Raw genomic sequence first — 17255 nt, forward strand, 5'->3', positions numbered from 1 at the left:
ATTCCTAGTACTCACATATTTGATTTAGTGAAAAGTGTTACAGCGCCACAAATGGTGAATGTTAGAAGGAGACCACTGGGTTGGCATGAATTCCTGAGAGCTATTGCGACTCTAAACATACCACTTTCCACAGTTTCAAACTGTGTTAAAGACGAAATCAATTTATTTAAAAACACTGGCGCATCTGGTTACGTGACACCCACAAGAACCCCAGAAACTCCTATGTTTAGATCTCCGATTTTGGACACTGCCTCGTGGCTCTCCTTTTAAAATGTACTGTTATGAAATATGTAGCATTTTCTACCTTTTGTTTTTTAATTTTTACTGTGAAATGTGTTTTCACTTCTTACTATGGTGTGTTTTTAATTCACACTATGATATGTGTTTTTATTCTTACTATGAAATATGTTTTGTATATTTCAACATTGTTAATAAATGAAACTTTGACTTGTATAATTTCGTTGTCTTGTTTTATTTTACATCATCATCACAGTACATTAAAGTTTGAACATTTATGAACGTTATGCACATTTATGAACAGTTATGAACATTTTCCCCATTTGTACATGTTGAACACAGTTAAACATATTAGAAATACACACACAGGGTTGTAATTGTTTCACAAATTGCAAGACTGTTATAATTTTTAACCTAATTATCAGAATATTTAGACATTACATCTTCATAGTTTAATCCTCTTGACATGTGATAGAGGAAAAAAACGCAGTGTTCACCACAAGTGATCGACATAAGGTCTTGGACCTGCTTGTTTGAGAATTGTACTCTTGAACACAAATTCTTAAAAATGTATAGATGGATGGTTGAAACAGTTTGTGGTTTGGTTTGTTTCCAAAACTATCAAAAAAACACCCAATATGATCCTCGTAGATGGCTAGCCAGTGTTCCCCAGGAAGATCCGAGCTGTGTGTATTAATTATTACCAATGAAGGTAGTTTCTGTACAAGTCTTTCAGGTAACTGGTCACACGCTAACACACCAAGAAAATGCGTATTTGCAGAAATTTGGTCCATAGTTGTACAGTATTCAGTGTCTCAGTAGTAATCCACCAGGACCTGTCTACGGTTGGATACTTCAATTATGCTATCATATATAGAGTAAACTATCAGATTGATAGTATGTGGCAGAGGCTGTCTGAAACAAGTTTCCAACCGTAGATTTCCAGCCTTAATTAGAGATAAATGTTGACTGCATTCTTTGTCGGGTGTGAGGTTAAATGCATAGAGTGTGTAGCCCTTCAAAAAGTCTTCTAGGGCTCAATTTTTAAGGTGTCTTCCAGAGGCGAGTGCTAGCTGGTAAAACTCACGTACGGCTTACGCCATCAGATATTGGGGCTGCAGAGGTTTAGCTGGATATTGTTGTCCATCCACGTAGACCGCTAAGAATTCTAGATCATAGTGTTTGAATGCAAAAGGGTTCTTATCGTAAGCACCCGTAAATGCATCATTGTCGACCATATCTATCACAATAGATTTTGGTAGTGTTTCTAAAAACAAATTCTCCTGATTGGAGACACGTGTCCCAGCAGGTATGGGAATTTTTGTGTTTTTGATTCGCTCTATCAATAGGATATTTTGCAGTAGCCGAGAGTAATGCCTGAGCGTGACCTAGTCTTACAACAGGGGATACAGAAACTTTTTTAACAAATAAGGATGCTGTAAGAATGCTTATTTTGTATGCCACGGTGTCACTGCACATTAGGCAAAATTCATCCTTTGATCGGGTCATTCGTATTTTAATAACAACACCGTTTAACATCAATTTTTCTTGAAAGAATATATTGCTGTGGATTGGTGCCAACAATTCCACCGCATTACTGGCATTTGTAGAGGCTGCTCTCTTTGTCAGACCATTATTATCACCAGCGGGGTCTGCTTCATCCATATGTCCGGCTGTATCCTTGTAAAAAAGCCCCGCAGAGAGAAGTGATTCCAGGGTGTGTCTATCATAGTTCAACATTCTATGATACCGTGCGGTATGGGTAAGTGTTCAAGCTCTGCGAGATCAGTCTGTTGCCCAACGAAACATCAACCTGGGAAAAAATAGTAGCCCCAGGATCGTTTATCAACCCGACAGGCGCACCGTCGACGATGGCTGTCCAATCAGGTGTTGTGATTTTGAGTCGTATGTACAACAGCGTATTGTTTAGGTCAATATTGTCTTCACCGTTCCCCGCGATGAAAAACTCCAACAGCGCTGTGTCAGATATTGCCGATATAGGGGGTACTTCTACATATGTGTTTTTTCAATCGTTGTTTGTGTCAATGGAACTGTGAACAAGTCCAACTCTGACTTAACACACTCTTCTGACATATCATGTATCAGGGACATGGTTAGAATATGGTTTTAAAACCTTTTCCACCCGATGCATGACTATGTTGTTTACCTCTCGGTTTCTTTTTTGACACTGACACATTCTTACGAACTGCTTTGTTTTTCTTTGCGCATGGTTCACGCCTCGCCCCAGGGGTCTTTTCACAGATCTGCGTGACATCACAAGCAGGCCTGAACCTCCTTGGTTCTTCTTACCGGTTGCGGTTCTTGTTACTGACCACTTCGCTAACAGTGTTTTTAGCACATAGAGGTCTTGAGATGGGGTTTTGCAATGTTGAACCCTTTTTTCAATAGCGGCACGGCCATTCGAAAAAGTCCACGAAAAATTCCACCGAGCCCTGACCCATACATTACAGTGCTGCCCGCATATCCGGGCAACACCCCACCGGCCTGGTTTTGATAATAAGTCACATAACGTTGCGGATCCCGAGCATACAGGTTAAACGGTTTCATCGTTTTAAAAATCTGGGCCTTTGTCTCGCAGGCCTAAAATGAAGCTACGCAACCACTTTGCCGTACTTGAATGGCATGCTATAGTTTTGATCAGTTTTTACTTCTATAGCAATGTCACTGATGTGGGTTTTAGACACAGGTAGGCTACGTAGTGCACCTTGTCGTATCTAATAGTGACTATCTCATTGTCTGATATATGTACGCATCTCAACAACGGTACAATGTAGTCGCCCACAACTTGATGCTCAATTATATCGGTGTACACAAAGTGTGTAGAATCCCCCGTATATGTCAGTGGGGTTCAGTGCATAAACTCTTTCCAGATGCCTTTCAGACGTCTCTGGCTGTTCAGCCGGGTCAAAAACATCCTCCGGATTTAACCCCAGAATTATTGCAAGTTTTTAAAAAGGTTCTAAATGTTAACCACTTCTTCTTCGTGAACCCAACTGTTGAATTTTGAAGGCCAGCCAAGCAATTTTACCAAAACCATAATCTTTTTCCCCATTTTCTTTCTTTCTAAAATCTTCTCAACTTTGAAACTTTTATCCCTACCAACTTTGATTTTTTGCAACTCTTCTTCATAAAAACATCCGTCTATTATTTCCCCATCATAATCTTTCAACTTGTAGAGTGGCGGAGTTCGTGGAATGCTGATATGGTGAAAAATTTCTGCGTATAATTTTGCTCTTACCCCTTTGTAAAGGGGCCCCTTACTTTGGAAATTCGCACAACATCGCCTGTATTGTATTTAAACACAACATTCTTATCTTTTGCATCCTTCAGCCCGTACAAGGTTTTTAAAAAATTATTTTTGTTTTCTCTGGATACGTCCACGGGTCTCATTTTGATACTGCGATGATAACTGTTGTTGTAGGAGGTAATTAAATCTTGCAATATATCACTTGGAATTGACAGCTGTTAGATACCGCCACATTCTGCCCTTAATAGTCCTATTGAAGCGTTCAACAACGCTAGCTTTTAGCTCGCTGCCTGTGGCAAAATGGTGAATATTGTATCTGGCGGTTACATCCTGAAAATATTTGTTAAAAAAACTCCTTTCCACGGTCTGTCTGTAGTTTTTGAGGTATTCTTCCTTCCTTCAGTATGGATTTGAATGCTTTCGCTACCTCCGCTCCTGTTTTGTTTTTTAAAACACTTGCCCATGCGTATTTGCTAAAAACATCTATGCAAGTCAACATATATTTGAAGTTGTCATTTTCCTTTGAGTACATAGTCATATCAACCAGGTCAGCTCTAAATTGAATGTCAATACCGTGCAATATCACTCTGTTTCTCTTATAGTTAATGCGTGCAGGCTTGTGAAGCGTATAGGCATCCTCTCCGGCTAACCACTCAGAAACTTGTTTGTCAGACATGTGCACCCCTGTGTCTTTGAACACAGCCTCTTTTAAATGTGTTTTACCACCAAAAGAACCCTCGTTAGAGGGTGTGTAGTAAACATATTTCAGAAGATCTGTCATGATACCTGCTCACCAAATACCTGAACAAATCATGACATTATTTGTTTTGATTCACATCTTTTATTTTCAACAAGATGACAAACTCACAATGTGTCAAGGTAGTCTAAAAATTTAACACATGCATCAACATTTCTCTCAAGCAGGAAATCGACTAGTATTTCTACTACTTTACACACATTTACTGACTCGTTTTTAGACAGCTTCGTTACACAGACATCCATTATGTATGTACAAAGACCGGTGATGTGTCCTATGCCGAAACCCCTTTGACACGGCTCCACGTGGTCTCACAGATCGCTCACAGTCACATGACACGGTTTGACAGCATTTGCACCCATGTGCAAAAGATCACCCCACTCTGTAGGCAATTTCCTGGCTAACATTGGATACAGTCAAACTTACCTGTCAATCAAACTGGCCTGTCAGTCAAACTGACCTTTCTATCAAACTGAATTTTCAATCAGGCTGACCAGGGGTTCATAAATCGCAGGAGTCATAAATCATTTTTACAGAAATTGGAGGATATATACTACTAACTACTAAGATTTTTAAGTATTATATTTTCAGATGGAACAATGGCCAACAATGCTAAGTATTCCTTTTTTTATATAGCAGCCATGTTATTTAAGCTATCAACGCCATTCAAGTTTAGTTTTCAGGAAGATCTGCCCTTTGATTGAGAATGTGTTTCAAGGCTGAAGACAATGGGCCTCATTCACGTGACATGCATACGATCACATTTGTTTGTAAACTGTGTGTAGGAACATTTCCAGGAACATTTTGACATTCACCATTTTTTTCTTATCTGTATTTGGGTCATTCTACAATTGCAGTGGCAAATGCTGTCCCACAGCATTGCAATAAGTTAAACGTGTTTTAAATGACATGGATTCACATGTCTCTGTATTTGCTTAAATAAATGTGTTTGTTAGTTATATAATTGATCTCAGCCTTCTTAATGAAAAGGGTTTAATTTTTTAAAATAAAAAATAAAGAGCAAACGTATGCTGTGCATGAAAAACAGTCCGTCCCAATGGTGATGAGGAACGGTTCGATGACATATTTTTACAATAAATCAAGATTTTTTAATGGTTTAAAATACTATATTATATATTAGGGTATTTTATTTATTGATTTACTATATGTGAAAAGTGTAGGCTAACATAATTATTTAAATATTATTAGACACATTTTGTCCCACAATACTATGTCATTGGTGTTACTTTCAAGAAAAACTACATTTACCATGCCATCAGAAGTCTTTTTGAGTTATTTCCTGTGGTCAAAGATAATTTTGGAAGGTGTCTGCTCAGAAGACACATGGTGTCATGGTCCTGTTTTCCTGTCTGTGTTTCCCCTGTTGGGCCGCCAGATGGCGGCACTTCTGTTTTGTGTCCTGTTCCCCCCCTGTTAATTGTATTATTGGTTGTCTCGTTATCCCATCATTGTTCCCACCTGTGTCTTGTTATCCCCTCCTTCTGGTTTGATTGTTTTTTGAGTTCACCTGTGTCTTGTCACCCCCCTGTCTATTTAAGTTCTCTGTTCCCTTGACTCGGGTGCTGGTTCCTTGTGTTTGTTACCTGACATACATGTTCCTGCCTGCTTGTGTTTGTTTCCCGACTTTCATGTACCTGCCTTCTTGTGTTTGTTTCCCGACTTTCATGTACCTGCCTTCTTGTGTTTGTTTCCCGACTTTCATGTACCTGCCTTCTTGTGTTTGTTTCCCGACTTTCTTGTACCTGCCTGCGTTTGTTACCCGTTTGTGTTTTGTTCCTGACCCGTATGTATTTTCTGGTGTTTCTTTTATGTGTTTGTTTCTGATGTTGCAAACTGTATGTACCTGCTTTTTCCCTTGTGCTCTGCCTTCCCGTGTTCTGCCCTGTCTGTGTTTTTGAGTTCCTGTTTTCTGTTTCATTAGATTATTTTTTGAGTTTGTGTTTTAGCCCATTGTGGCCTTGTCTGTTCCTTGTTTGTTCACCTTGTGTTAGTAAAGTCTTTGTTAATTTTCCCTTTTGAGTTTGTGTTTTTTTTCCCTCTGCGTTTGGGTCCCCCCTACCCGGACCGTCACACATGGTGAGTTATGACCCTCTTTTAAATTGTTTCAAATATGATGATTTCCCCTCTATTTGGAGTGGGGGCAATTTAGGCATGTCATTGGTGTTACTCGTTTTCTTCTATGGATGATAAACATATGCAGAAATAAATCAAACATACAGAATGTTTGATGAATTCATTAATGTTCTGTGACCTTGGATTTGATAGACTATAGCCTCCATTTAATAAATGTCCTCATTTATTGACATTTGTCATTGGTCTTACCATCATTGGTGTTACTCTCTTTTACTCTCTTTATGGTAACACCAATGACGACCATCAATTCCCATTACTTTAGGCACATTGAGAAATCATAATGATTAATAAGTAACACAATAGTATTGTTGCAATATCATAATCATATCTTATTGAATTTTGTTTGTCAGGTATGACCAGACTAAATGCAGCTATCAAGCAGAAGCTTTATAGGGAACACAGAGATGCAGACCCTTTATGCAGAACAGCGTGTATTGAGAAAAAGTGTCAGACATATTTAAAAGGTTTGGCAAGTAAAAAGAGACGTAGCATAAATGATCTCTCTGAGAGGGAAAAGAGAGCTCAGCAGAATAGGTGGCAGACGAATCATAAAAAGCACAGAGAGATGGTGAAAGCAGGAGAGAGAGTTTTGACCCCCCCCTTCAACTCCAGACTCAGTCCAGAGCCCTGACAGTGTTCCCAGTATTCCAAGGTCAGTTATGAAAGTGTCAGGAGTGGGTGCGGGAATGGACCCAAACGCAGAGTAAAACAGAAAGTCCAAAACTGGGGAAAACAAAGACTTTAATGAACTAACACAGGGAACAAAGGGACTCGCAGGGTGAAACTTACAAACAACAAAATCTTCAAAAAATTTACAAAAAACAAAAAACCCAAAAACGAAGGAAAACAGGGCAGGCAGGGCACAGGTAGGCAAACAGCAGGTAAACGGGAAAAACGGGCAGAAACAGGAACAAACAAGCAGGTCGCAAACCAGGTTACAAACCAGACAAACCAAAGCCGAGCAAAGCAAAAGATTCCAGCGCCTGAATCGGGGAGAGGGAGACTTAAATAGAAAGACGCAGACGAGACACAGGAGGGCACGATGAACAATCAAGCCACAGAGAGGGAGGGGAACACGAGACAGAAAGCAACTAATAATTGGATAATAGAAAACAATAAAAAAATTAACAGAACACAAACCGAGGTGCCGCCATCTGGCGGCCCAACGGAGAACAACAAGGGGGAAGACAACAGAAGACAACAGAACCCTGACAGAAAGTCAAAGACTTCAGACAGTGACATTAAAGCATTATGAATCATTGAATAACATACAGTGAGGGCACTAAATATGATACATCATTGCAAGCAGCATTGCTGATGCTGGCTTTAAGTGATTTGAGGTGTGAAGGCTTTTGTTCACTGATTGAAATGATTGAGACAGTACTTTGTTATTCCTGGTGGTAATGGGTGCAGTAAAAGTAAAAGCATAACAGCATGACAGCAGTGACTAAGAGAATGTTAGGTGGGGGGGGGGGGCGTTGTTTTTAAAGGCATGGAGGGGCTTGAACTTCATGTATCCCACTGTATTATGGGCAGTGTTTTCAGCATGGCTATATGTAAAGCTAAATCTGTGTCAGTTGATTTATGAATGAGATTTAATTATCAGGTTTTTTTTATACTTTTTATATTAATGGATTCATGCCTTTTCATATACACATGTTCGTTTGAATACGGAATGTTCAAGTTTCCCAACAAGACCCTCATGGTTAAATGTTTTTGTTGTAAATCAGTTTCCCTCTGTTAAGTGGGAGTGAGGGCAGGGTGTAGGGAATGGAAATATATGATGTTATTGTTTTTTTAAAATTTGGTAATAATGGACTTAATCAGTTCAAATCGCATCTTATCAGTCATTGGTGTTACAGCACAGTTAATTGGTATACTGGCACAGGGTGTTCCAATATTTAAAATACTCGTCACACATACATGTGTTATTATAATGATATTAGTATGTAAGCATTTTAAGCACACATTTATAAAATTTGTATGATTCTCGTGAAATTATTCTATAAGTTATAGTAAAACTTAGATGGAAAATCTAAAAGTACCATACACTTCAAACTTACCTAGTTACAATTTAGTTTTTTTTAAATACAAAAATTACCTTTGACTTATTAAATTATATCTCTCTTGTAGTGACTGCGCAAAAAAAATTTGAAAAGCCAAAATGTGTATTTGAAGTGTCGGTAACACCAATGACAAAATGAGAGCTTAACCAGGATATTATCTAAATTCTAATAATATTTAAAATTCATTAAGATGTGCCTTTGGTAGATTTAGAAGGTTTAGATGTTCACAAATACAATACATATGCATATGAATAATACATTTGGTTTTTTTTTAAATCCAACAGTGAATACCACTGCAATTGTAGAATGACCCATTTGTTCATGGCTGTTTCCTTTTGCTAATTACATGAACAAGATTACGCATAAAATTAACTAATAGTAAGAAATCATCTCATTCATCTGGGATATGCACAAAAATAAAGGTCTGCACATGTTTCATGAATCCCATATTGGTTTTTCCTAGAAACATTTTTAAGAATAATTTAAGAAAAATTTTGTGAATGAGGCCCAATGTCTGGAATTAATTACAGTGATATTAACGGACATGCCCAAATGGGTCAATTTGATTAGCTCGCCATTCATTTTTTTGATGTACCTGTATTAACTATTGCTATGTAATTTATTTTGGGACTAGTGCCAAGATGGTTCACATCAAGTCTAACACTGACCAGTATTCTTCATGAGAAGAAAATTTTTGTGTGTGTGTGTGTTTTTCAATCACGGAAAATCGAGGCTGGCACATTTTATTGGCTGAATAATTTTTTTTTCTTGTGAGCAATAGTCTTGGTTGCATGTCTCTGATTCAAGTTATCACTTTTCAAGGTTGGAAATTTGTGAACATGCTCTTTAGCATCACTACTTGGTCAATGGCTGCCATGTTCTAGCACAGTGGTCTCCAACCCTGGTCCTGGAGAGCTATAGGGTCTGCTGTTTTTTGTTTTCACCTTAAAATCAGCACCCAATTGAGATCCAAGACACCAGGTGAGTTGAGTTAACTGTGTAATCAACTGCTCTAATTGATTCATGAACTGCAGAGTCACTATGAAAACCAGCAGACCCTGTAGCTCTCCAGGACCAGGGTTAGAGCCCACTGTTCTAGCAGATTGCAATTTCACACATCTGTATCTTACCACATTTCAAGAATTTTCACCATACTGTCTGGGAAATATAAACATTTTTCCTAGAAAAAAAAAATATTGCCAACAAATATAGCTGCAAGCCAAGCACTGGGTACAGTGACATCTTTAATATGTTTTTGCTCTCCCTGCTCTGGCATGTGCATAATTTCAAGTTTCACTGATGTTATGTTCCTGCTGTCACTTCACTTTCTAGTTGGTTATCTGTTTCTCTCCTGCACAATCTTTGCTTCGGTTTATAGTATGGGCGTGGTTTCCTCTAACTCTCTCTCCCCTCAGCTGATCATTCTCACCTGTTCTGGTTGCATTCTCACACACTGGTTAATCACTCGCATTTCATTCACCTGTTCCCTGTTTGCATTCTCACGAGCTGTACAATTATCTCTCAATTCACTCACCTGGTTCACGTAGTATATATTCTCTGTTCCCCTGCTCTTCTGTGCCAGATTGTGCCTCTGTTTACACCTGTCAGTTTGTCTCGTGCTTGAGCTTGCCTGTTTCCCGACCACTGTTTTCTGCCTGCCGTCTTTGCTTTGTTGATTTCCTGTTTTTGACCTTCTCCTGTGTTTTGACTTCACCCACCGTTTTGTACTTTTGCCCTGGTGGATTTTTCTGGTTTTGATCTTTTGCACGAACTGACAACGTGACTGCCTGCTGTAATGTGTGTTGCATTAAACATCTCCTACAGGAGTTTTGCCACTCCGTTGTCTGAGTCTGCATTTAGGTTCACCAAACTTCGACACGTGACAGGACAATTTGGCCAGTATGGCCCCAGAGCACCTGCGCAATGCCCTCGCCAGCCAAGGCGCCCTCGTGGAACAGCACAAGCGAGTCCTCCGTGAGATCTGGGATTTGCTGACATCGCTCACCAATCAGATGACCACCCGCCTCCCTGCTCCCGCTCCCGAAGTCCCGGCGGCTCCTCCCAACCTGGTCCAGCTCTACACCCACTCAGCCCTTCTGCCCAGGGAACCACACATTCCTGCTCCTGAGCGCTATGCTGGAGACTTGGAAGTGCATGGCATTTCTTATGCAGTGTTCGCTTGTATTCGACCAGCAACCCGCTACTTACAACAATGATGGTAAAGATTTCTTACATCGTGGGGCTGCTTAAAGGAATTGCATTAGACTGGGCCACAGCGGTTTGGGAGAGCCGAACTTCACCTACTCCAGTTTCATCGCAAAAATTGCAAAAAGGTTTTGATTACCCCGTTTGTGGGACAGACTGTACTAAACGCCTGCTGTCAATGCGCCAGGGCACGCGCAGTGTGGCGGAATTTTCAGTCGAGTTTCGGACCATTGCTGTGGAGTCAGGATGAAACGATACTGCACTCCAGGGGGTCTTCAGAGACGGGTTGTCTGAGGCTTTGAAGGATGAGCTGGCTGTGAGATGATTCCGACAACCTCGATGCCCTGATCTCGCTGGCCATCAAGCTGGACAACCGCCTCCGTGAGCGCCGCAGAGAGAAGGCCGGACCCAACCCTCAGCGACCTCTTCAGCGAGACCCAGTTCCAGTCCAGGTTCCGGCATCAGTGCATCCCCGAGTCCGACCACTCCCCCCTACGTCAAGCGAGGAAGAGCCCATCTCTCGCAAACTGATGTATGCAGAGAATCAGGACGGGACTTTGCATTTACAGTGGCACAGCCGGTCATGTAATAGCCTCTTGTCCTATTTGGCCAAAAGATTAGGCTTACCATTTGGAGTTGGAATTACACCTCACTTCATGTCTCTGTGTCCTTACCAAATGGTGGCGGGTGTACTCATGGGAAAGTTCTTTTTTTTCGCTGAGAGGAAGAAAACAAGCAAGCCATGTTATCTTTACAAGCAAAATATGAAATTTGGCCATTTGAAAAGTGCACAGATGTGGCACTATAGAGCTCTACCAGATGAGCTGTAAAACTCCTTGGTCTGGGAATCAAGGGGGTGTGTGTTGGGGCAGCTGGGTGTTTTTTTTTTTTTTTTTTTTGTTTAAAAAAAAAAAAAAAAAACATTCTCAATAGGTTTGTCAAACAGAATGCAGCAAGAGCTTTAATATGCTGTGTGTTCTCTGTTTTTGTCTTCACTGACATAGCCAAAGTGTACAGGTGAGCTCTCCTTTCTCTTAACTTATTTTCTCCTGCATAGTGTAGTTTATAATGTTGAGTTGTCTTATTTTTCTTCAGTCATTTCTAGGCGTGCTTTTGTTTGCTGTTTTGGAATTGGTTAGTCCTGGAGCCAATTTTATTCTGTGTTAAAAGTAACTGCAGAAATGTAAATACCTATGGAGAAAAAACATACACAATACTAAAATAATTTCAAATAATGCTAATAGAAAATGGCCACGGCAGTAATGAGCTGAGAACGCTCGCACGATCTGGTCCCATTTAATTAAGTAAACCAGGTATTTAATTATTTGATACTATGGCTACTAGCAATAAACAAGTAGATGCAAGAGGAATCTGCGATCTAGAATAATATTTTTTTTTCTACTATGATCTCTAAAACTAATGAAATAATGTCTACCAAACTGGACTTCAAGCGTGGCTGGTCTGATCTAAGCTCTAGTGATTTGGAAGAAAAGACTACAACTTCAGTGGATCTCAAAATGTTTGCCTCGATACATGAGCAATTAAATAAATTAGATATACTATATGATCTAAAGAGAGATGTAACAGACCTCAAAACATCGGTCGAGTACAATAACTCTCTAATAGAAGAACTGAAGAAGGAAAATGTGGAGCTCAAGAAAACAATGGAGGAGCTACAAACTAGGCCTACAACTACAGTTAATGCAAGAAAATACTAAACTCAAAAGTTCGCTGCTTGATCTACGGTGTAGAAACATGAGAGCGAACTTACTATTTATGGGTATCAAGGAAGAGAACAAAGAAACTTACCAAACTTTGGAAAAACTTATCAAAGAGTTCATGCTGAATAAACTTTAAATGCCAGCAGAAGAAATCAAACTCATCCAGTTTGAAAGGGTCCATAGGCTTGGCCAACAAAGATCAGACGCCAAAAAATCACGTCTAATTGTCGTGAAATGTTCCAGTTATAAAACAGGTCTTAAGCTATGGTAAACAACTGGCAGGCACGAGTTACTCAATGAATCACCAATACCCAGCGGAGATCACAGAAAAGCGGCGAATGCTCATACTGATAATGAAGGAATACAAAAAACAGAATCAGAAAGTTCAACTAGTTGTAGACAAATTATATATTAAATTAATAATCTCGAAGATTTTCATTAAAATAAATGTCTGTTAAGTCACTATCTGTCGGCGAAATAGGTAACACAATGGTGATTGAGCCTATTATTATATTAATTTATATTATTATTATAATTTATGATTAAAGAACTGGGTGTCTGTGGCGACATTCCCGGGAAAAAATCACAAGCGGCGCATAGTTAGTGACGCGTTTTCCATCACCCATCAGTGGTTGGTCCGCCAGTGAGGGTAGGCGAAGCTAACGCAACAGGCTCGCTCTTCAGCTCACTTGTGTGTGAGCGGCGTACTGTTTTTCCGGTGTCTGCTAGCGTTACAATAACGGGGGGGGGGGGGTTATGGAACCCTAAAAAGTTTTTCTGTAACATGAGAGGTCATATTATTTGTTGATGTAGATTTCGTATTACATTTGATGACAATGTAACGTTACTAAATTACATAGCTATTTGCACAGCTAACGCTAGCTACCGGACCATGTCAAGAAAGGCAACATTAGTTTAGACAACGTTGCGCACAGTATCCATCTCTCATATTAGGTAACCTTGCGTTAGCTAGCTAGCTAATGTAATTAACACAATTTAATGTCAGCTAACAAATAGAAAAAACGCTAGCTAACGCTACCGGCCGGTACACGCTTTGCAAACCGTCTCTCGAATGCAATGCTACCTTGTTGCAACGTTGCAATGTAGCTAAATAAAGGCCAGTTAAGATCAGTGATTCGCAACGAGACTGGATTGCAAAATTCCAAGACGTCTCATTGTAAACGTTCTAAAACTACACTTGGCGATTTTAGTTCACACCGCTGCAATTTTCTCTGCAACATTCTAAAACCGGTTTGTCTCGTTGCGAATCATTGATCTGAACTGGCCTTAAGGTTACCGTTATTTACATTGCCATCAAGTTCATCAGTATATTATAATGATCGGAATAAAGCCGGGGTATAGGTAGAGCAGACCCGGGTCTGATTTCATGTAAAGATGTCAAGCCGGAGAAAACTAGGGTGAATTTGGGTAATCTGGGACATTGGGTAATGTGGAACACCTAAGCTCCAGTGTGTTTATTTCCTGTTCTAACAAAATCTAGTCAACAGGACTTTTACTATAGGTTTAGCATGGATGTCATGTGACTGAAATCACATGACTTCATGGGGGTGATGTCACAGAAAGGGGCAGGGCACTTATCAATCAGGAAGCTACCCTGGGAATTGCATGACAAGGTCAGTGACATAGGATTCTGACAAGATTAATGTTAAGGGTATAAATCTGTCATAAATGAGACAATGTTCCTAATTGTTATCAAATTATGTTTGTGATCTATGCAAGCAACAAAATATGCATTAAAGTGTTGAAAATGTGTTTTAGTTTTTTCTCTTTCAAACATTTTTTAGTTGTCCCACTTTATCAAATATGATTGAGAATGTGGGACAGCATGCTTTCGGTAATCTGGCACAGTCATTTAAGTTCTTCAAATGGGGGAAATATGCATTTAGGGACTTCCTGAAGTTGCATACATAGTTATTTAAGGTTTATAAGTCTAATGCCGGTAGACAATGTTCTGTACACACACGCACACACACACACTCTCTCTCTCTCTCTCTCTCTTCATCACTACCATACCTGATCCTTCTCTCTCACACACACACACACAGTATTTTGCAGTTGTTCATCATGTACAAATGTGAGAGTCATTAGTCAGCTAAAATATGAAAATATCCAGGACCTAAAATTAACTCAATGAAATGTATTACAGAATACAATGGCACCACAGCGTCAGGAAAAGAGAGGGCAACAGAAAGAGCGAGGAAGAGAGAGAGAGGGAAATGAGAGAAGTAGGAAGAGGCTAAACCAATGAAGTGAGACTAGAATGAAGGGAGCTATAGCTGAGTACAGGGAGTTAGTGGAGGCAGGTGGCGTCCCTCAGATTCGTTTTTTGGCCAGGGCCTGGCATGTTCCGAAGTCGACCCTTCAGCGAAGAGTCAAAGGCACGGGACCACAAGCACACAATCGGGAGGAAGCCCTTTATCTCCCAAGAAGATGAAAATGCCCTCACAGAGCTTGTGAAGACACTTGGGAAAAGGGGGTTTCCCCTAAGGATGGAAGATATCCAGAACCTCGCGTTCCAATTTGTTTAAAAAAAAGGGATATAGGGCTTCACCGAAACCAAGCAAAAAGCTGGCTATGCCTGGTTTCAGGGGTTCCTGAAGCGGAACCCTAGCCTGAGTATCAGAAAGCCTGAGGGTCTTTCCGCTTCCAGAGCAGCCGGCTTCAATCGCCCGGTAGTTATGAAGTGGTTCAGCGACTATGAAGAAATCATTAAGTCCCTGGGCTTAGAAAATGCACCGGAGCATATTTGGAACTGTGATGAGACAGGCCTGCAGGACCACTTCCTCTCCTCCAAGGTGGTTGCCGAGGTTGGGGGACCATGTTTCGAAGTCACTGCTGGTGAGAAGGGAGAGACCACCTGCCTTGCCAGTTTGAATGCTACCGGTGGGTATGGCACCACAATGATTATATTCAAGGGCAAACGGCTGAAGGCAGAGTGGCTCCTGGGGTGTCCTCCAAACACCGTGGTGAAAATGTCTGACAACGGGTGGATAAACAGTCAGTTATTTTTTGAGTGGGGGAGGCAATTTGTGTTGCAAAGCCTGTCAAGAGATGACCCACGTCCACACGTTCTTCTGCTTGATGGATACAGCTCCCACGTTTTTAACGTGGCATTTTTAAACCTAATGGTCCACCCGAGAGGGAAGGGAAAACGAGACAACCAAGAACCAATAATAGGACAATTGGAAACAATCAAACGATTACACAGGGGGAGCAGGACCCAAAACAGAAGTGCCGCCATCTGGCGGCCCAACAGGGAAAACGCAGACAGGAACACAGGACCATGACACCTGCACCACTAAGAAATTATTTGTCATCTCCCCATAACCTGTACTTAAAGCAGTCATGTTTGGTATTGTTATCTTTTAAAGGTTTGGCTTTGGCGTCTGTGGAGATTCCAGTGTTGTGGATCAAGTTGTCGTTCTGCCTCAGCAGGGTGTTGCCGATCCCTTTTTCCTCCATCTTTTCTTTTTTTCTCAACACTGATTCGTAAATAACATCCAAATCCAATTTAACCTGCTGTTAGCTATCTAAGCATGTCTCTGTCTGAGGCCAGTAGCCAAACAGCTATCTCACAACTTATCTAACTGTATGGTTGAAGATTTTTGTGTTTTGAGTCGAGTGTAACCGATGTCGCCTGTAAGCGATGATACCATTCCATTCCCTCTAATTAATTTTAAGTGTGAGTTTGATAAAGGGTGATCTCCAGTTATTCTGGGTTCAGTATTTAGAGTGCTAGGCCGCTAACAAGGTAACTGAAAGTGACCCCTAAAACAGTGATTCTGAAAAAGCTAAATTGCAATTAAATTTGAAATAATCAAATACATTTAAATTTAATAAAAGCCCAAACCAGGTATTGCCAATCTGATATATCAAATAATCATCACAAATGATTGCCATTTTTGCCTGGATTGCAACAATTGTATAGAAGGCAGATTAGGTCAGTTAAGTCTCTAATGCTTGATAAATGCATTCAATATGTAATGGTCTCTTGCCTCCCCTGTATGAAATGTGTACAATGTGCAATGTCACGGTGAATTGTAGTGCATTCCTATCTACTTATAGTACATTGCTGTTTTTTAAATAAATTGATATTGCAATTGAACAAGAGTCAAACAGACTTGAAAAAATTTAAACCTTTTTATGAATTCATAATACAGTGCACATAGTCATTAGTCATGATATATTTCAGCGTGAACAGGCAGTATTGGACAGCTGGGCTTATAACAGGAAATAAAATACAGATGGTGTCACATTAAGTCAACATTCAGCAAATGGAATTTAAAAATTACATTTTTTATGTGTCACTTAAAAAAGTAAAGCTTGTTGCCTCAATTCACAGTGCAGGTATGTCCTCATAGAAAATAGTGGAGGAACAAGTCTCCAAAAAAGGCTTTAGTTTTTGAGATACCCCTACCTGAGGTAGAACAAAGTACAACCATGTTTTTTCATAACCTTAATATGTCTAGTTTTTTTAATGGATGGTTGTATAAAAATATTTTACTGCAAAATTCATTTTTTTGGTTGATGTTTGGATCCTCCCCAAAACCAAAAATAGTGAAAATTTAGGCTTCTCCGAAAGGGACAGCGTCTGCCTTACCGCATGTATCTCTGAAAATAATGATCAGAATGTCACCAAATGTGCACTGGATGTTCACAGACAGTTATTGCATACAATAAAGCAAATATTTAAAACACACGTGAATTATAGGCGGAAATTGAATAGGAAATTAAAAATCCCAAAGGTATGTATATATATGTCTGTCATTAAAGTAAGGAGACCAATCACCAAAAAATGTCATTTATATGTACCAGACTATTATCTT

Source organism: Anguilla anguilla, chromosome 1 (assembly GCF_013347855.1).
Source record: "Anguilla anguilla isolate fAngAng1 chromosome 1, fAngAng1.pri, whole genome shotgun sequence".
Classification (NCBI taxonomy): domain Eukaryota; kingdom Metazoa; phylum Chordata; class Actinopteri; order Anguilliformes; family Anguillidae; genus Anguilla; species Anguilla anguilla.